This window comes from Gorilla gorilla, chromosome 7 (genome assembly GCF_029281585.2).
Source record: "Gorilla gorilla gorilla isolate KB3781 chromosome 7, NHGRI_mGorGor1-v2.1_pri, whole genome shotgun sequence".
NCBI lineage: Eukaryota > Metazoa > Chordata > Mammalia > Primates > Hominidae > Gorilla > Gorilla gorilla.
In genome coordinates this window covers 149,993,271-150,014,446 of record NC_073231.2, presented here as the reverse complement: position 1 = coordinate 150,014,446, position 21,176 = coordinate 149,993,271, and the positions used below count along the sequence as shown (strand labels likewise).

Genomic DNA, 21,176 nt, shown 5'->3' with positions numbered 1-21,176 from the left:
GTCTCTCATACCAGAGAAAGCGCTGCCCAGAGAGAACTTTAGAGACCTGCAGCGGGTTCCCTGGGCACTCAGCAAGTTACTGGTCAGCAGAATAATAGCCCCAAAGCTGCCCACACCCTAATCCCCAGAACCTGTGTGTATGAACCCTTACACAGCAAAGGGGATTCAGTAGATGAGATTAAGGGTACAGGCCCTGAGACAGGGAGATTATCCTGGATTACCTGGGTGAGACCAAACTAATCACGAGTCCTTAAAAGCAGAGAACCTTTCCCAGGTGGGTGAAAGAGAAGAGACGGAAGACGGGGGAGGAGAAATTTGAAGCGCGAGAAGGACTCACCCCACAACTGCTGGCTTGGAGGATGCAGGAGGGAGGCTCTGAGACGAGGAATGCAGGTGGCCTGGAGAAGCTGCGAATGGCCCTCAGCTGGCGGCTGACAAGAAAACAGGAGCTTCCGTCCTACAGATGCAAAGAAACAAATTCTGCCAGGAACCTAAGACAGCAGAAGCAATCCTTCCCAGGCGCACCAGGAAGGGAAGCAGCCCCCGCCGCCTGGGTTCTAGCCGGTGGGACCCTTGGTAGACTTCTGACTCCAAAAACTTTATGGTAATAAATTTGTGTTGCTTAAGGCACTAAGTTTGTGATAATGCATTGCATCAGCATTAGAAAACTAAGACAAATGCCTTGTAGGAGAACAAACTGTCCAAGGCTGCAGAAAGAGCCACACAAAGGGATTAGGAGAAGCAATGTCCAGGGCTTCCACAGGTCCAGGAATGGGGCCTGCTCCCAGCAGCCGGAGTGGAAAGCGTGGAAAGCGTCATGACTCATGGGGCACCAGGCAGAGCTCAGGATTCCACCTCAGTAAACAACCAAATCAGTCCTAGACTAAACGTCATTCTGGTCTCACCTAACAAAGCTAAAAGAAAGGTCTGACAAGATCAAACTCTTCCCTAGTAACTTAGCCAGCTCCCAGCACAAAGCTCATGAATACTAACAGAAACACAAAAATATCCAGCAACACCAAGGCAAAAGCAACGCCTGGCATCCAGTCAAAAATTACCAGGCGTGGGCTGGGCGCGGTGGCTCACGCCTGTAATCCCAGCACTTTGGGAGGCTGAGGCGGGTGGATCACGAGGTCAGGAGATCAAGACCATCCTGGCTAACACGGTGAAACCCTGTCTCTACTAAAAAATACAATAAATTAGACAGGGTGTGGTGGTGAGCACCTGTAGTCCCAGCTACTCAGGAGGCTGAGGCAGGAGAATGGCGTGAACCCAGGAGGCGGAGCTTGCAGTGAGCCAAGATCGCACCACTGCACTCCAGCCTGGGCGACAAAGCGAGAATCCGTCTCAAAAAAAAAAAAAAATTACCAGGCGTGCAAAGAAGCAAGAAAATCCAACCCATTGTGAGGATGAACCAACCAATACAAACTGACCCAGAAATAACACAAAGGAAAGAGTTCAGAGACACAGACATTAGTTATTAAAACTATTTCATATGTTTGAGAAACTACAGGAAAGATTAAATATGTTAACACTAGGAGGTTAAAAGCAAAAGGATGGGCAAAGAAAAACATGGCTGGCATTAGTTACAAGAAAGCTGGAGTCACATTAGACAAACTAGATTTCAGAAATATTAAGTATCCTAAACATTTTTACCTGGTAACAGAGCTTCAAAATACACAAAGCCAAAACTAATAAAAATGCAAGGAACAACAGACCAATCTAAATTGCAATATAGATTTCAACATCTCTCTCTCCTTTCTTTTTGACACGGAGTTTCGCTTTTGTCGCCCAGGCTGGAGTACAATGGCAGGATATCGGCTCACTACAACCTCTGCCTTCCAGGTTTAAGTGATTCTCCTTCCTCAGCCTCCCCAGGAGCTGGGACTACAGGCACGGGCCACCATACCTGGCTAATTTTTGTATTTTTAGTAGAGGTGGGGTTTCACCACGTTGGCCAGGCTGGTCTCGAACTCCTGACCTCAGGTGATCCACCCACCTCGGCCTCCCAAAGTGCTGGGATTACAGGCGTGAGCCACTGTGCCCAGCCCTCTGTCTCTGTTAGAACAAGTGAACAGAAAATTCGGCCAGGCAGAGTGGCTCATACCTGTAATCTTGGCACTTTGGGAGGTTATGAGGCAGGTTAAATGCTTGAGCTCAGGAGTTCAAAACCAGCCTGGGTAACACAGCGAAGCCCTGTCTCTACAAAAAATACAAAAACTAGCTGGGTGTGGTGGCGCGTGCCTGTAGCGGGAGGCAGGAGGATCACTTGAGCCCAGGAGGTCAATGCTGCAGTGAGCAGAGATCACACCACTGCGCTCCAGCCTCAGCGACAGGAGTAAGATCCTGTCGCTAAAAATTTAAAAAAAAAAAGCGTAAAAGAATTCAATGCATACAAAGTATGTTCTCTGACCACAGTGGAATTAAATATATCAATAAGAGAAAGATATCTGAGAAATCCCCAGGAGTTTCAAAACTATTTAATATGCTTTGAAATAACGCATGGGCCTAAAAAGGAATCAAAAGTGAAATTACAAAGCACGCTGAAGTGAATGAAAATGAAAAGACATATCAAAATGTGTGGAAACTTATAGCACTAAATGTCTTTTTAGAAAAGAAGAATGATTAAAGTATACAGAGAATGTACAGGAAAAAAACAGAGTTCAACTTCTACCTTAAGAAACTAGAGGCCAGGCGTGGTGGCTCATGCCTGTAATCCTAGCACTTTGGGAGGCTGAAGCACGTGGATCACCTGAGTTCAGGAGTTCGAGACCAGCCCAGCCAGTATGGTGAAACCCCAACTCTACTAAAAATACAAAAATTAGCTGGACATGGTGGTATGCACCTGTAGTCCCAGCTACTTGGGAGGCTGAGACAGGAGAATTGCTTGAACCCAGGGGGCGGAGTTTGCAGTGAGCCAAGATAGCACCACTGCACTCCAACCTGGGCGACAGAGCCAGACTCCATCTCAAAAAAAAAAAAAAAAAAAAAAGAAAGAAATAGATGGCCAGGCGCAGTGGCTCATGCCTGTAATCCCAGCATTTTGGGAGGCCAAGGCAGGTGGATCACTCAAGCTCAGGAGTTCAAGACCACCTGGGCAACATGGCAAAACCCCATCTCTACCAAAAGTACAAAAATCAGCTGGGCATGGTGGCATGCACCTGTAGTCCCAGCTACTCAGGAGGCTGAGGTGGAAGGACCACGTGAGCCTGGGAAACAGAGGTAGCAGTGAGCCAAGACTGCACCACTGCACTCCAGCCTGGGTGACAGAGCAACTCCTTCTCAAAAAAAAAAAAAAAAAAGAAAAAGAAAAAGAAAAAGAAAAAGAAACGAAATAGGCAAATCCCTTAAAAGACACAAGCTACAAGCTATCAAACCTCACTCACAAAGAGATAACCTAAATAGTCCCATATCTAAAAAGAAATTGAACTCATAGTAAAAAACCTTCCCATAAAACCTAGATGGTTTCCCTGGGGAATTCTACCAAACATGTAAGGAAGAAATAATACCAACTATACACAAATTCTTCCTGAAAAAATTAAAAAGAAAAGACTACTTCCCAACTAATTTTCTGAGCATTACTCTCATAACAAAACCAAAGACCTTGTAAGAAAGCTATACAGACTCACGCCTGTAATCCCAGCACTTTGGGAGGCCAAGGTGGGTGGATAACTTGAGGTCAGGAGTTTGAGACCAGCCTGGCCAACATGGTGAAGCCCTGTCTATACTAAAAATACAAAAATTAGCTGTACATGGTGGCTCAAGCCAGCACTTTGGGAGGCTGAGGCAGGTGGATCATAAGGTCAGGAGTTCGAGACCAGCCTGACCAACATGGTGAAACCCCTTCTCTACTAAAAATACAAAAAAATTAGCTGGACGTGGTGGCGCACGCCTGTAATCCCGGCTACTCAGGAGGCTGAGGCAGTAGAATCCCTTGAATGCGGGAGGCGGAGGTTGCAGTGAGCCGAGATCACGCCACTGCGCTCCGCCTGGGCAACACAGTGAGACTCTGTCAAAAAATAATAATACTAATACAAAAATTAGCCAGGCGTGGTGGTGTGCATCTGTAATCCCAGCTACTCAGGAGGCTGAGGCAAGAGAATTGCTTGAACCCAGGAAGCAGAGTTTGCAATGAGCCGAGATAGCACCATTGCACTCAAGCCTGGGGACAGAATGAGACTCTGTCTCAAGAAAAAAAAAAAAAAAAAAGAAATTAAACTACAAAGCAGTATTCCTTATGGACACAGATGTGCAAATTCTTTTTTTTTTTTTTTTTTTTTTTGAGACAGAGTCTTGCTTTGTCACCCAGGCTGGAGTGCAATGGCGCAATCTCGGCTCACTGCAACCTCTGCCTCCGACGTTCAAGCAATTCTTCTGCCTCAGCCTCCTGAGTAGATGGGACTACAGGCACACACCATCACGCCTGGCTAATTTTTGTATTTTTTTAGGAGAGATGGTGTTTCACCATGTTGGCCAGGCTGGTCTCAAACCCCTGAGCTCAGGCAATCCGCCGGCCTAGGCCTCCCAAAGTGCTGGGATTATAGGTGTGAGCCACCATGCCCAGCTGGTTTTAATATTTTTAAATTCAGCTGATATAATTCACATCACGATCATCTCAATAAATGCAGAAAAAGCATTTGTCACAATCCAACGTTCACTTATGATAAAAATTCTCAAGAAGAGAAGGGAACTACCTTAACTAGGAAGAGAAGGAAACCTGCTCAACTTGTGTTTTTTTTTTTTTTTTTTTTTTTTTTGAGACGGAGTTTCACTCTTGCTGCCCAGGCTGGAGTGCAATGGCGCGGTCTCGGCTCACCACAACCTCCACCTCCCGGGTTCAAGCGATTCTCCTGCCTCAGCCTCCAGAATAGCTGGGATTACAGACATGCGCCCCACGCCCGGCTAATTTTGTATTTTTAGTACAGGCGGAGTTTCTCCATGTTGGTCAGGCTGGTTGCGAACTCCCAACCTCAGGTGATCCGCCTGCCTCGGCCTCGCAACGTGTTGGGATTACAGGCGTGAGCCACCGCGCCCGGCCTCAACTTGTTACTTAAGAAAAACTGGCTGGGTGCAGTGGCTCAGGCCTGTAATCCCAGCACTCCGGGAGGCTGAGGCAGATGGATCACTTGAGGTCACGAGTTCGAGACCAGTGTGGCCAACATGTTGAAACCCCGTCTCTACTAAAAATACAAAAATTAGCCTGAGTGGTGGTGGGCGCCTGTAGTCCCAGCTACTCAGGAGGCTGAGGCAGGAGAATCACTTGAACCCAGGAAGCAGGGGTTGCAGTGAGCTGAGATCATGCATTCTGGCCTGGGTGACAAAGCAAGACTCCATCTCAAAAAAAAAAAAAAAAAAAAAGAAGAAAAAAGAAAAACACCAAAGAAAAACCTGTAATTAACATCATACAGTTGGTCCTTGAACAACACAAGTTCCAACTGCATGGGTTCACTTATACATAGTTTTTTTTTTTTTTTTTATTATACTTTAAGTTTTAGGGTACATGTGCACATTGTGCAGGTTAGTTACATATGTATACATGTGCCATGCTGGTGTGCTGCCCCCATTAACTCGTCATTTAGTATTAGGTATATCTCCTAATGCTATCCCTCCCCCCTCCCCCCACCCCACAACAGTCCCCAGAGTGTGATATTCCCCTTCCTGTGTCCATGTGATCTCATTGTTCAATTCCCACCTATGAGTGAGAATATGCGGTGTTTGGTTTTTTGTTCTTGCGATAGTTTACTGAGAATGATGGTTTCCAATTTCATCCATGTCCCTACAAAGGACATGAACTCATCATTTTTTATGGCTGCATAGTATTCCATGGTGTATATGTGCCACATTTTCTTAATCCAGCCTATCATTGTTGGACATTTGGGTTGGTTCCAAGTCTTTGCTATTGTGAATAATGCCGCAATAAACATACGTGTGCATGTGTCTTTATAGCAGCATGATTTATAGTCCTTTGGGTATATACCCAGTAATGGGATGGCTGGGTCAAATGGTATTTCTAGTTCTAGATCCCTGAGGAATCGCCACACTGATTTCCACAATGGTTGAACTAGTTTACAGTCCCACCAACAGTGTAAAAGTGTTCCTATTTCTCCACATCCTCTCCAGCACCTGTTGTTTCCTGACTTTTTAATGATTGCCATTCTAACTGGTGTGAGATGATATCTCATAGTGGTTTTGATTTGCATTTCTCTGATGGCCAGTGATGATGAGCATTTTTTCATGTGTTTTTTGGCTGCATAAATGTCTTCTTTTGAGAAGTGTCTGTTCATATCCTTCGCCCACTTTTTGATGGGGTTGTTTGTTTTTTTCTTGTAAATTTGTTTGAGTTCATTGTAGATTCTGGATATTAGCCCTTTGTCAGATGAGTAGGTTGCGAAAATTTTCTCCCATGTTGTAGGTTGCCTGTTCACTCTGATGGTAGTTTCTTTTGCTGTGCAGAAGCTCTTTAGTTTAATTAGATCCCATTTGTCAATTTTGTCTTTTGTTGCCATTGCTTTTGGTGTTTTGGACATGAAGTCCTTGCCCACGCCTATGTCCTGAATGGTAATGCCTAGGTTTTCTTCTAGGGTTTTTATGGTTTTAGGTCTAACGTTTAAATCTTTAATCCATCTTGAATTGATTTTTGTATAAGGTGTAAGGAAGGGATCCAGTTTCAGCTTTCTACATATGGCTAGCCAGTTTTCCCAGTACCATTTATTAAATAGGGAATCCTTTCCCCATTGCTTGTTTTTCTCAGGTTTGTCAAAGATCAGAGAGTTGTAGGTATGCGGCATTATTTCTGAGGGCTCTGTTCTGTTCCATTGATCTATATCTCTGTTTTGGTACCAGTACCATGCTGTTTTGGTTACTGTAGCCTTGTAGTATAGTTTGAAGTCAGGTAGTGTGATGCCTCCAGCTTTGTTCTTTTGGCTTAGGATTGACTTGGCAATGCGGGCTCTTTTTTGGTTCCATATGAACTTTAAAGTAGTTTTTTCCAATTCTGTGAAGAAAGTCATTGGTAGCTTGATGGGGATGGCATTGAATCTGTAAATGACCTTGGGCAGTATGGCCATTTTCACGATATTGATTCTTCCTACCCATGAGCATGGAATGTTCTTCCATTTGTTTGTATCCTCTTTTATTTCCTTGAGCAGTGGTTTGTAGTTCTCCTTGAAGAGGTCCTTCACATCCCTTGTAAGTTGGATTCCTAGGTATTTTATTCTCTTTGAAGCAATTGTGAATGGGAGTTCACTCATGATTTGGCTCTCTGTTTGTCTGTTGTTGGTGTATAAGAATGCTTGTGATTTTTGTACATTGATTTTGTATCCTGAGACTTTGCTGAAGTTGCTTATCAGCTTAAGGAGATTTTGGGCTGAGACAATGGGGTTTTCTAGATAAACAATCATGTCGTCTGCAAACAGGGACAATTTGACTTCCTCTTTTCCTAATTGAATACCCTTTATTTCCTTCTCCTGCCTGATTGCCCTGGCCAGAACTTCCAACACTATGTTGAATAGGAGCGGTGAGAGAGGGCATCCCTGTCTTGTGCCAGTTTTCAGAGGGAATGCTTCCAGTTTTTGCCCATTCAGTATGATATTGGCTGTGGGTTTGTCATAGATAGCTCTTATTATTTTGAAATACGTCCCATCAATACCTAATTTATTGAGAGTTTTTAGCATGAAGGGTTGTTGAATTTTGTCAAAGGCTTTTTCTGCATCTATTGAGATAATCATGTGGTTTTTGTCTTTGGCTCTGTTTATATGCTGGATTACATTTATTGATTTGCGTATATTGAACCAGCCTTGCATCCCAGGGATGAAGCCCACTTGATCATGGTGGATAAGCTTTTTGATGTGCTGCTGGATTCGGTTTGCCAGTATTTTATTGAGGATTTTTGCATCAATGTTCATCAAGGATATTGGTCTAAAATTCTCTTTTTTGGTTGTGTCTCTGCCCGGCTTTGGTATCAGAATGATGCTGGCCTCATAAAATGAGTTAGGGAGGATTCTCTCTTTTTCTATTGATTGGAATAGTTTCAGAAGCAATGGTACCAGTTCCTCCTTGTACCTCTGGTAGAATTCGGCTGTGAATCCATCTGGTCCTGGACTCTTTTTGGTTGGTAAACTATTGATTATTGCCACAATTTCAGCTCCTGTTATTGGTCTATTCAGAGATTCAACTTCTTCCTGGTTTAGTCTTGGGAGAGTGTATGTGTCGAGGAATTTATCCATTTCTTCTAGATTTTCTAGTTTATTTGCGTAGAGGTGTTTGTAGTATTCTCTGATGGTAGTTTGTATTTCTGTGGGATCGGTGGTGATATCCCCTTTATCATTTTTTATTGTGTCTATTTGATCCTTCTCTCTTTTTTTCTTTATTAGTCTTGCTAGCGGTCTATCAATTTTGTTGATCCTTTCAAAAAACCAGCTCCTGGATTCATTGATTTTTTGAAGGGTTTTTTGTGTCTCTATTTCCTTCAGTTCTGCTCTGATTTTAGTTATTTCTTGCCTTCTGCTAGCTTTTGAATGTGTTTGCTCTTGCTTTTCTAGTTCTTTTAATTGTGATGTTAGGGTGTCAATTTTGGATCTTTCCTGCTTTCTCTTGTGGGCATTTAGTGCTATAAATTTTCCTCTACACACTGCTTTGAATGCATCCCAGAGATTCTGGTATGTTGTGTCTTTGTTCTCGTTGGTTTCAAAGAACATCTTTAATTCTGCCTTCATTTCGTTATGTACCCAGTAGTCATTCAGGAGCAGGTTGTTCAGTTTCCATGTAGTTGAGCGGCTTTGAGTGAGATTTTTAATCCTGAGTTCTAGTTTGATTCCACTGTGGTCTGAGAGATAGTTTGTTATAATTTCTGTTCTTTTACATTTGCTGAGGAGAGCTTTACTTCCAACTATGTGGTCAATTTTGGAATAGGTGTGGTGTGGTGCTGAAAAAAATGTATATTCTGTTGATTTGGGGTGGAGAGTTCTGTAGATGTCTATTAGGTCCGCTTGGTGCAGAGCTGAGTTCAATTCCTGGGTATCCTTGTTGACTTTCTGTCTCGTTGATCTGTCTAATGTTGACAGTGGGGTGTTAAAGTCTCCCATTATTAATGTGTGGGAATAAAATACTTTACAGACAAGCAAATGCTGAGAGATTTTGTCACCACCAGGCCTGCCCTAAAAGAGCTCCTGAAGGAAGCGCTAAACATGGAAAGGAACAACCGGTACCAGCCGCTGCAAAATCATGCCAAAATGTAAAGACCATCGAGACTAGGAAGAAACTGCATCAACTAATGAGCAAAATAACCAGCTAACATCATAATGACAGGATCAAATTCACACATAACAATATTGACTTTAAATGTAAATGGACTAAATTCTCCAATTAAAAGACACAGACTGGCAAGTTGGATAAAGAGTCAAGACCCATCAGTGTGCTGTATTCAGGAAACCCATCTCACGTGCAGAGACACACATAGGCTCAAAATAAAAGGATGGAGGAAGATCTACCAAGCAAATGGAAAACAAAAAAAGGCAGGGGTTGCAATCCTAGTCTCTGATAAAACAGACTTTAAACCAACAAAGATCAAAAGAGACAAAGAAGGCCATTACATAATGGTAAAGGGATCAATTCAACAAGAGGAGCTAACTATCCTAAATATATATGCACCCAATACAGGAGCACCCAGATTCATAAAGCAAGTACTGAGTGACCTACAAAGAGACTTATACATAGTTTTGTGTCAATAAATATATTGGAAAACTTTTTGGAGATTTGTGACACGTTGAAAAAACTTATGGACAAACGTAGTCTAGAGATATCAAAAAAATTTAAGAAAATGTGAAATATGTCATGAATGCATAAAATATATGTAGACACTAGTCTATTTTATCATTTACTACCATGAAATATACACAAATCTGTTGTAAGAAGTTAAAATTTATCAAAATATATATGCACACTTACAGACCCTACATGCTGCCATCTGCAGTCAAGAAAAATCTAAACAAACATAAAGACGCAGTATTGAGAGGCTGGGTGCGGTGGCTCACACCTGTAATCCCAGCACTTTGGGAGGCTGAAGCAGGCGGATTAACTGAGGTCAGGAGTTCAAGACCAGCCTGACCAACATGGAGAAACCCCGTCTCTACTAAAAATACAAAATTAGGCCGGGCGTGGTGGCTCATGCCTGTAATCCCAGCACTTTAGGACGCCGAGGTGGGTGGATCACGAGGTCAGGAGTTCAACACCAGCCTGGCCAGCATGGTGAAACCCCATCTCTGCTAAAAATACAAAAATTAGCCAGGCATGGTGGCGGGTGCCTACAATCCCAGCTACTCGGGAGGCTGAGGCAGAGAACTGCTTGAACCCAGGAGGCAGAGGTTGCAGTGAGCTGAGATTGCACCACTGCACTCCAGCCTGGGCCACAGAGCAAGACTCCATGTAAAAAAAAAAAAAAAAAAAAAAAAAAAAAGTAGCTGGGCGTGGTAGCGCATGCCTGTAATCCCAGCTACTTGGGAGGCTGAGGCAGGAGAATCGCTTGAACCCAGGAGGCGGAGGTTGCAGTAAGCTGAGATCATGCCATTGTACACCAGCCTGGGCGACAAGAGTGAAACTCTGTCTCAAAAAAAAAAAAAAGATGCAGTATTGAATCACAGCTACACAGAATTAAGTGTAGCACATGCTGTAGTACTGTGATAATTCCAAAGCACTTCTCATTGCTACTGCAGTGAGCTCAGGCAGTGAGTGTATCTGCTTAACACACCGTGGGACGCCATCACCCCCACATGAGCAGTTTGCAGTAAAACCAGTCGCCCGTGGTTCTCCCACATTCTTCACCATGTTTAGTCAGTGCCTTGATGACACCATGGGACCCATACAAAGTGCCAGTAGTGGTGCTGGAAGTGCTCCCCAGAAGCAGAAGAAAGCCATGACTTTATAAGAACAAGTTGAACTGCCTAGTTTGTACCATAGACTGAGGTCTACAGCTGCGGATCACTTGAGGTCAAGAGTTTGAGACCAGCCTGACCAACATGGTAAAACCTTGTCTCTACTAAAAAAAATTTTAAAAATTAGCCGGCGTGGTGGCACGTGCCTGTAATCCCAGCTACTCGGAAGGCTGAGGCAGGAGAATGGCTTGAACCCAGGAGGTGGAGATTACAGTGAGCCGAGATCTTGCCACTGCACTCCAGCCTGGGCAACAGAGCCAGGCTCCATCTCAAAAAAAATAAAAATAAAAATAGGGTGGGCGCTTTGGCCCATGCCCGTAGTCCCAGCACTTGGGGAGGCCAAGGCGGGCGGATCACGAGGTCAAGAGATCAAGACCATCCTAGCTAACACGGTGAAACCCCATCTCTACTAAAAATACAAAATATTAGCCAGGTGTGGTGGTGGGCGCCTGTAGTCCTGGCTACTCGGGAAGCTGAGGGAGGAGAACCGCTTGAACCCAGGAGGAAGAGGTTGCAGTGAGCCAAGATCATGCCACTGAACTCCAGCCTGGGCGATGGAGCAAAACTCTGTCTCAAAAAATAAAAAATAAAATAAAAACAGAACTGCCATATCATCCAATGATCCTGAGTACGCATCCAGAGGAAATGAAATTAGGATCTCAAAAAAGACATCTGCACTGCCATGGCTACTGCAGCACCATTCACAAAAGCCAAGATATGGAATCAGCATAAGTGTGCACCAATGGATGAATGAATAAAGAAAATGTGGTATATATTTAAAGAAAGAACAAAATAAAAATAAAACAAAGAAAATGTGGTATATCACAATGAAGTATTATTCAGTCTTAAAAAAGGAGGCTGGGCGCAGTGGCTCACACCTGTAATCCCAGCACTTTGGGAGGCCAAAGCAGGTGGATCACCTGAGGTCAGGAGTTCGAGACCAGACTGGCCAACATGGTGATACCCCATCTCTACTAAAAATACAAAAATTAGCTGGGCGTGGTGGTGGGTGCCTGCAATCCCAACTACTCGGGAGGCTGAGGCGAGTGAATTGCTTGAACCCAGGAGGCGGAGGCTGCAGTGAGCCAAGATCGAGCCATTACACTTCAGCCTGGGCAACAAGAGTGAAACTCCATCTCAAAAAAAAAAAGAAGGAATTCCTGTCATTTGCGAGAAATGGGATGTACCGAAGGACATTACGTAAAGTAAAATAAGCCAGGAACAGAAAGACAACCACGTGATCTCACACGTGGAATCCCAACTTCTATGAAGAGTTGAACTCCTAGAAGCAGAGTAGAACGGTGGTTACCGGGGCTGGCAGAGGTGGAGGACTGGGGAGATGTTGGTCACAGGGTCAATGCTTCAGTTAGACAGGAAGAATAAATTCAAGAGATCAATTGCACAACACAGATGACTAGAGTTAACAGCAACGTGATATATACTTGAAAATTGCTGAGAGGAGATTTTAAGTGTTCTCAGCACGAGAAGAAAGTATATGAGGTCATGGCCACACGCGGTGGCTCATGCCTGTAATCCCAGAACTTTGGGAGGCTGAGGCGGGCAGATCACAAGGTCAGGAGATGGAAACCATCCTGGCCAACACAGTAAAACCCCGTCTCTACTAAAAAATACAAAAAATTAGCCGGGCTTGGTGGCAGGCGCCTGTAGTCCCAGCTACTCGGGAGGCTGAGGCAGGAGAATGGCGTGAACCCGGGAGGCGGAGCTTACAGTGAGCCGAGATCGCGCCACTGCACTCCAGCCTGGGCGACACAGCGAGACTGTCTCAAAAAATAAAAATAAATAAATAATAATAATAATAATTTTTCACACGCCTGTAGTCCCAGCTACTCAGGAGGCTGAGGCAGGAGAATGGCTTGAACCCAGTAGGCAGAGGTTGCAATGAGCCGAAATCGTGCCACTGCACTCCAGCCTGGCGACAGAGCAAGACTCCGTCTCCAAAAAAAAAAAAAAAATTTTTTTTAATAAAAAAAAAGGCAGTTATGATAAACCAATCATAATATATACGAGAAGATGACTTGCCTAATATTAACATAGTAGTCCCCTCTTATCCTGTTTTACTTTCCTTGGTTTCAGTTACCCACAATCAAACATAGTCCAAAAATATTAAATAGAAAAATTCCAGAAATGAACTCATGTTTTAAATTGCAGGCTGTCTTGAGTATTGTCATAAACTGTTCTATTTTATTGTTCGTTGCTGTCAATCTCTTACTGTGCTTCATTTATAGTTAAACTTTATCATAGGTATATAGGTATGAGACATATCCCTGTGGGCAGGGAAGGACTACTGTATGCAAAGGAGCTTGTGCACATCCCTGAGATAAACAGGAAAGAGAGCAAAGGACGTGCAAGAATTCTCAGAAGAGAGAGAGATTGCCGGCAGACATATGGGGACTGTGCTGACTGCCCCTAGGATGAACAGAGACACTCAGTCACCCTTCCAGAGCCGACGGCAGTGCAGCACGGTGCTGCAGAAAGGTCCCCTTGTCCCCGTCGCAGGGCGTGTGATGTTGGTGCAAATTGCTTCTTCAGTGCCCTGCTGCCCAAACCTCTAGGGGAGCACAGAGACGGGAGGCTGTATCTAGGGATGAATGTTTACAGCTGAAGCCCCAGTGGGCGTGTGTTCCAGGGTGCTCTTTTAGTTTGCTGTCTATAGGCAGCTTGTGCTAACCAGCTCAATTAGACCCTCTACTTGTCGCAAGACAGAGGGCTTTTTGTATCCCGGGTTCTTGCCCTTTGGTGTACCGGAAGAATCGGATCACACCTGGGCTTGGAGAATGAGTGTAAAGTTCTATTGAGTGGAAGCAGCTCTCAGCCAATGGGGGAGCCAGAAGGGAGATGGTCTTCCTCTGGAGTTGGGCTGCTTGGCGGCCCCAGCTCTCCTCCGACTGCCCTGGCCAAACTCCACCTTGTCCAGCCAGTCGATGGCCTGCCAGAGTGCTGGCATCTGTTGGTGTGCTCTTCCACTGGCGTGTTCCCCTCGAGGTCCAGTTGCTTGTGTCTTCTTCCGCCAATCTGCTCCTCTCTATGTCCAGCTGCCTGTGTCCCTGCCTTGCTAGCGTCTTGGAGGTTTTTTGTTTTGTTTTTTTTTTGAGACAGAATATTGCTCTGTCACCCAGGCTGGAATGCAATGGCGCAATCTCGGCTCACTGCAACCTCCGCCTCCCAGGTTCAAGCGATTCTCCTGCCTCGGCCTCCTGAGTAGGTGGGATTACAGGCGCCCACCGCCACACTCGACTAATTTTTGTATTTTTAGTGGAGACGGGGTTTCACCATGTTGGCCAGGCTGGTCTCGAACTCCTGACTTCAAGTGATCCGCCTGCCTGGGCCTCTCAAAGTGCTGGGATTACAGGCGTGAGCCATCACGCCTGGCCTGGGTCTCAGGTTTATATAGACACAGGAGCCAGGTATGGCAGGCCAGGGTGGTCTTGGGAAATGTAACATTTGGGCAGGAAGGCAGGAGTGCCTGTCCTCACCTAGGTCCATGGCAGTGGAGCCCTAGCCAGGGACCATGCTCTACTCTACCCAGCACTTCCCTTCCCCTATTCCATAAGGGACCATGCTCTTCTCTTCCCAGCACTCCTGCATCAGTGGCTGGATAAGGGCTCAGTGGCAGAGCCAGTAAGCCATGAGCAGGCATGGAAAATCCCTGTGCACTGTCCCACCACCTACAAATGGTGATGATCAGTGATGACTAGCTCCTCTATTTGTAGGCTACATGGCAGAAAGTGTCACCAGTCAAAGACTTGCATTGAGGCCAGCACACAGTTGAACACCAAGAGCATCTGACGTGCTGAGGACAGGGGCTACTCGGTGCTGGTGCCAGTAGCAGAACCTGAAGAACGGCCCCAACAAGCCTCAGTGGCTAAACATCCACTTTTCCACATCTATCTACAGATGCCCTCATCCTAGTACACACACATGTATGTAATGGGGATGTCAGAAAAAAACACAAATGCCAATCAGGGCTCTGGTTAAATTAACAAAAAGCAAACGAATGGGAGAAGGTGGCAGGCAGGGTTGATAGGGTCTTCTCTCCCTACATAGCACACATTTCTGTGTGAATGAAAGAGCTGCTTCCTTTTCAGTTAATTCAACCACATTTAGTAAACACCCGCCAGTCACCATCCCAGGCCCAGAGTTCCCGTCTTGAAAGCCCTCCGGCCACAACAAGTATATGGCTGCCACACCTGTGCCCACAACAGAGTTGCTGCACTGGGTCCAAAAGGGTTAGGAGGGGGTGTGCGAGGCTGCGCAGGCCACAGGAATCAACAGCCCAGAAGCAGTGGTGAGCCAGCCTGCGGGGCTGGGTGTGTGCAGGGAGACTGGGAGGTCACAGAATGCCCCACCCCCGCGTCAGGTCCAAGGAACCTTCTCTCCCAGCACAGCAGCCACAGGATCAACTTCCAAAGTCACCAATAAGGCTGATGACCCTGGGCAATGCAATCCCACAGCCCACTGCTCACAGTCCACCGAGAACATGGTTCCTCAATACAGGCCACACCAAGCTGTGTCACTGGTGCTCGTGCAAACCCCCAAAACCAGGTGGCCCCTCAAGCTCAGTGAAGAAAGCACATTTCTCATGATGGGCAGCAGTCCATGTTCTCTGCACACTGGCTAGGAGCTCCCAAGAGCCACGGGAGCCTTTCCTGGTGCTCCTACCCCAAAGAAACCAAGCTGGGTGGACCGGCACAGACAGAGGATCTCTACCCCAAATAACCCAGCTCTGTGAAAGGGGGGCTACGAGACAGAGGGCAGCAACCAGGCTTCTCTCCTGGGCCTCTGTGGACCCTGGGAAAGAAAACTAAGCACGAGCACCTGTTTCCTGACACAGGAGACAGCCACGAACTCAGGCAAGCACATGCCCCACAGCCTCCACCTCTGACCCTCTGGTGTCCCTCAGCAGTCAGCAATCAACCCCAGCCAGTGGGAAATGACGAGGTGCAGGTCTCCACAAGCCACAGCGGCCTGCACGTCAGTTTCAAGTTAACAAAAACACCTTAGCCTCAGGTCATTCCACTCTGACATCAAAGAGAGACCAGAGACACCTGTTCACGGGGACCCTGGGCGCCTGAGACTGAGCAGTGAAGATCCTGCTGACAGCAGCACCCTAGGGTGCCCAGACTGTCCATGCAGCCACGTCACAAACACGTACCACCGATGAAACATGCCGCAAACAACGATTCCCACACGCATCTCCAGCCCTCGCCTCCCCCGGACCCGAGGTCTTCGGGACATCTCCATCCATGGTCATCGCACTGAGACCCAACAGCTCTAAACTCAACTCACCACCCTCACCTGACTTATCACCGGCCATACCCTGCCTGCCTCTTACCGCATCGTGTGCGTTCACCACCATCCCCTTCCAAAGTGGTCCCTGCCTACAGGGCTGTCCCCGACCCAACTCTGCTCACATCCCTAAGTTCGGCCACACCCCTGTACCCCTTTTCTGCTTACCTCACTGCACTTGAGTTTATGAGTCTGTCCCTTCCCCAGCTGAGCAGGCAAAGGAGCCCCTCCCCAGAGTGTGTAGGACCAAGCCACCAGCGCCCGCAGAGTGGTTTCCTCTGACCCTAACACTGCAGCTGCACTGACGCTGCCCGAAAATCCGACCCCAGATCGGCCGGCCAACGCCTGCCCGGCAGCCCCTAAGTCTCACCTTGGCTGAGTGAGGGCTGGCTGCCCGCGGCCCTGCCAGCGCTATGCCCGGCACGCTATGACCAGTCATCCTCGTGACTAGGGACAAATCACCTTCCTCCTCGCGATCGTCAGAGAATACGGAAGGCATACGGAGGCCCGGGGCACGCCGGCTTTGCAGGCTCCGGGCGTATGCTTGGCTTCCCGGAGAGAGGACCCCCGGTGGCCCCGCTTGGGGGAGAAGGGCCGGGGACCACCGCGCTCCCGGGGAGGGCCGGGCACTGGGGACCACCGGGCTCCCAGGAAGGGCGGACACCGGGGACGACCGGGCTCCCGCGGAGGGGCGGCCACCGGGGACCACCAAGCTCCCCGAAGAGGGGTGGTCGCGCGGCCGAGACGACTTAGCGGCGCAGAGGAGGAGCACAGCCGCACAGCTCCGGCCTCTCTTCCGGGCAGTGGCGCGGCGCACACCTGAGCCGAGGTCCCCGCGACACCCAGGACCCTCCCAGCGTTCGCCCTGTGACCTTGGGGAGGCGCCTCCTGACTCGGCTTCCTCCGCGGCCCCGCCAAGGGAGCCGCCCCAGGCTCTTCAGCCCAGACTTCCCCGAGGGGCTCTTTCCCAGCGCCGCCGAAGGCTCATCGCCACCCGCCGTTTACCTGAGGAGCCGCCGCCACCTCGGCCGGGGCGCCGCCTTCCCGCCCAGCAGGGGCCCGGAGTGGGCGGAGCCGCGCGCGCCGAGCCCGCCCCCGCTGCCTTCTGGCCAACCGCAGCCTGGAGCGCGGCAGCAGGTCCCCGCCCCCGAGCGATCTCTGCACTTATTGGTCGGGGGCACGTCTCTCACGCTCGCTCCACCCCGCCCACCTTCATTTGTAAAGCAGCAGTGCGCAGACTCCGCCTCACGCTCGGCCCCGCCCGTCTGTTGAGCGCCAGTTCGGCCTCTACGGCGCAGGCGCGGCCTTCAGGCCCGCGACAGCTACGCCAGCCCCGGGGTGCAGCAGTCCCCGTGTCCCCGTCGGACGCATACAGCCCTGACGACCTCCGCTCCCAGACTCCGGGGACGCGGGCTCGGCGCGGCGTTGCGGCCGCTCGCAAGCACACGCCCGCCCTGGACGCGCGCGGCCCCGCCCGCCCGCCCTCTGTCTGCTCCGGAAGCGCCAGCTGGAGGCCGCGGCACCCGGAGGGGGGCAGGACTCGCAGGGCCCTGCGCTCGTTGGGAAAGAGGCGACCAGCGGGGTCCCGGGAGCTCGGGACGCGATAAGAGCGTTGTGAGGAAGGAAAGCGCCCGCCGCGCGTCCAGGCTGGGCGTCGGCAGAGGCGGAGGCGGCGGGAGCAGCGCGGGCAGGATGTCCACACCTGGCCGAAGGGACTGGGCTCCCGCTGTGGGGACGGCGCCGGGGAGAGCGCAGTACCCTTTGCGGATGCGGGCGCGGCCCCTGCGGCGGCTTCCCACACGCCTGTGGCCCTGTCCCCTCCCGGTCTCGGTGCGGCCTCCGCCTCACGCACACCAGCTGCCGCGCGCAGCACAGCCCCACTTTCACTCCCATCACAAACGAATGCCAGCCCCTCCGCCAGGGGGCAGGCCTGAGTCTGTATTTTGCTCCCGAGGGCTGCCTACAAAGCCCAGCACGGGACGGCTGCCCAATGAAGCCCCGGGAATGGATTCAGGTGCAGGCAACGACGCGGATAATCGAGACTGTAAAGGGAGGGTGGACAGAGCCAATGGCCGTTCTGATCCTGCAGTCATCACTTGGCTTGACACTCGCGGGCTTCCAGCTGTGTCCTGCCACTGGCGGGAGCTGAGGTGTGCCGCAGGGGCCGCAGGCTCCCAGGCTCCGCAGCAGAGCCCAGAGGCTCAGCCACCCTGGGTCGGGACCACCTGGCTCTGGTTCTAGAGTGGCCGCTTCTTGCAGCCCCCACCTTCGACGAACTCCACCCTGCCCCCGTGCCTCTCAAGCCCTTCTAACACTTAAGCAACCAATCCCACCTGCTTAAATTGCCTGGAGCAGTTTCTGTTTTTTCCTAATGAAGGGGTGGCCTGCCCCTCCACACCTGTGGGTATTTCTAGTCAGGTGGCACGAGAGACTGAGAAAAGAAATAAGACACAGAGACAAAGTATAGAGAAACAACACTGGGCACAGGGGACCAGCACTCAGCACACCAAGGACCTGCACCAGCACCGGCCTCTGAGTTCCCTCAGTTTTTATTATTATTTTCATTATTTCAGCAAAAAGGAATGTAGTAGGAGAGCAGGGTGATAATGAGAAGGTCAGCAAAAAACATGTGAGCAAAAGAATCTATGTCATAATTAAGTTCAAGGGAAGGTACTATGACTGGACGTGTACGTAGGCCAGATTTATGTTTCTCTCCACCCAAACATCTCAGTGGAGTAGAGAATAACACAGCAGCATTACTGCAAACATGTCTCACCTCCCGCCATAGGGCGGTTTTTCTCCTATCTCAGAATTGAACAAATGTACAATCGGGTTTTATACCAAGACGTTCAGTTCCCAGGGGCAGGCAGGAGACAGTGGCCTTCCTCTATCTCAGCTGCAAGAGGCTTTCCTCTTTTACTAATCCACCTCAGCACAGACCCTTTATGGGTGTCGGGCTGGGGGACGGTCAGGTCTTTCTCATCCCACGAGGCCACTTTTCAGACTATCACACGGGGAGAAACCTTGGACAATACCCTGCTTTCAAGGGCAGAGGTCCCTGCGGCTTTCCACAGTGCATTGTGCCCCTGGTTTATCGAGACTAGAGAATGGTGATGACTTTTACCAAGTATACTGCTTGTAAACATTTTGTTAATAAGGCACGTCCTGCACAGCCCTAGATCCCTTAAACCTTGATTTCATACAACACATGTTTTTGTGAGCTCCAGGTTGGATCAAAGTGGTTGGGTCAAAGTGGCTGGGGCAAAGCTACAAATTAACAACATCTCAGCAAAGCAATTGTTTAAAGTACAGGTCTTTTTCAAAAATGGAGTCTCTTATGTCTTCCCTTTCTACATAGACACAGTGACAGTCTGATCTCTCTTTCTTTTCCCTACACCTAACCCCCAGGTCAACCACAAACCAGTTTGTTTTTTCTGAGGTCTAACTGTCCCCTAGGCTGGAGTGCAGTGGCGCGATCTCGGCTCACTGCAACCTCTGCCTCCCAGGTTCACGCCATTCTTCCGCCTCAGCCTCCCGAGTAGCTGGGACTACAGGTGCCTGCCACCATGCCCGGCTAATTTTATTTTTGTATTTTTAGTAGAGACAGGGTTTCACCGTGTTCACCAGGATGGTCTTGATCTCCTGACCTCGTGATCTGCCCGTCTTGGCCTCCCAAAGTGCTGGGATTACAGGCATGAGCCACCGCGCCCGGCCCAAGCTGGGTTTTATTGTTGAAATGAGGCCTCTCACTGTTACCCAGGCTGGAGTGCAGTGGCACAATCATAGCTCACAGCAGCCTTAAATTCCTGCGCTCAAGTGATCCTCTTGCCTCAGCCTCCCAAATAGCTGGGATTACAAGTGGGCACCACCAAGTCTGGCTAATTCTTAAATTCTGTTGCAGAGACAAGGTCTCACTATGTTACCCAGGCTGGTCTGCAACTCCTGGCCTCAAGAGATCCTCCTGCCTTGGTCACCCAAAGTGCTGGGATTACAGACATGAGCCACTACACCCAGACCTTGTCCTTATTTTCTGTATCCCAGGCAATTTGCCAAACAAGGCCTGAGGGTGAGCAAAGGAATATCAAACACATGCTTTGCTCTCAAGAAGCTCATGGTCCAAAAGGGATGAGAAAGTGTGTTTTTCCAGTTCAAGCCAGCCCATTCTGGGGCCTTTTCTGCAGCAAACATGCCAAGTGCACCCACAGATCTCGGTGGAGGAGACCCCAATTCCCCAGACTCACTGGTCTGTACCAAGCACCAGACCCTTGCAGACATTCCCAGGATGGCTGCCCATCAGGCAGCCCTGCCCTCCAGGCCCACAGCCGCTGTGCTGTCCAGCTCACAGCAGAGATGACACATTTGGGTTGGGCTTCCCCACCATGGGGGCTCAATTTCATCATCTGTAAAGCGAGGATTACTTGGTTGTGTTAGGACTTGAGATCCCAGATGTGAACTGCCCCCACAGGCTGGGCACCTGAATGTGTTCTGTGAACGGGGGCACGACTGCTACAGGTGGTAGTTGTAGCTGGTGCGACTGCCCAGAATGGCACCCGGCACACAGCTGGCACTCAAACGTTAGCAGTAATAGTGCCCACAGGGCACTCTGGGGTCCAGAAGGGAGGGGCAAGGTTGGCTTCTGTCTCTTGGAACTGTAGGATCAGAGGTAGGCTCAGGAGTGGGGCCCTTGCTTGCCCTGGGGTGTGTGGTCAAGTCTGCAGAGGTCTCTAGGTGGGACGCTTCCTGCACCTTGCTGGCCTGGGCAGGAGGTGCTTCAGGCTCCAGTGGAGAAGGCCGGGAGACAGAGCTCCTGCCTGCCTTTCCCTGGCTCAGCCCACCTTAGGGCCCAGCTGAGTGTGGCCATGGCATCCTCTCGAAGAAGGAGGGGGTGCAGTTGAAATGGTGGTTGACACGTATGTGTCCCTTTTCCTGTCTTTATGCCCC

At 49.0% G+C, this 21,176-nt stretch overlaps 1 protein-coding gene across 21 annotated transcripts in view; it reads right to left on the bottom strand.

The window, feature by feature from the left end:
* MROH1 (maestro heat like repeat family member 1) overlaps positions 1–17,464 on the bottom strand; it is a 113,347-nt gene extending 95,883 nt beyond the window's left edge. For 4 of the 21 annotated variants that reach the window (XM_063709616.1, XM_063709613.1, XM_063709619.1 and 1 more), the window contains exons 1-2: positions 16,606–17,226; positions 338–457 (exon numbers count right to left, since the gene is read on the bottom strand). The gene's annotated coding sequence lies outside the window, so the exon portion shown is untranslated. The other 17 variants (XR_010135066.1, XM_063709611.1, XM_063709622.1 and 14 more) reach the window with 10 other exon arrangements.
* Between the last annotated feature and the right edge of the window lie 3,712 nt (positions 17,465–21,176).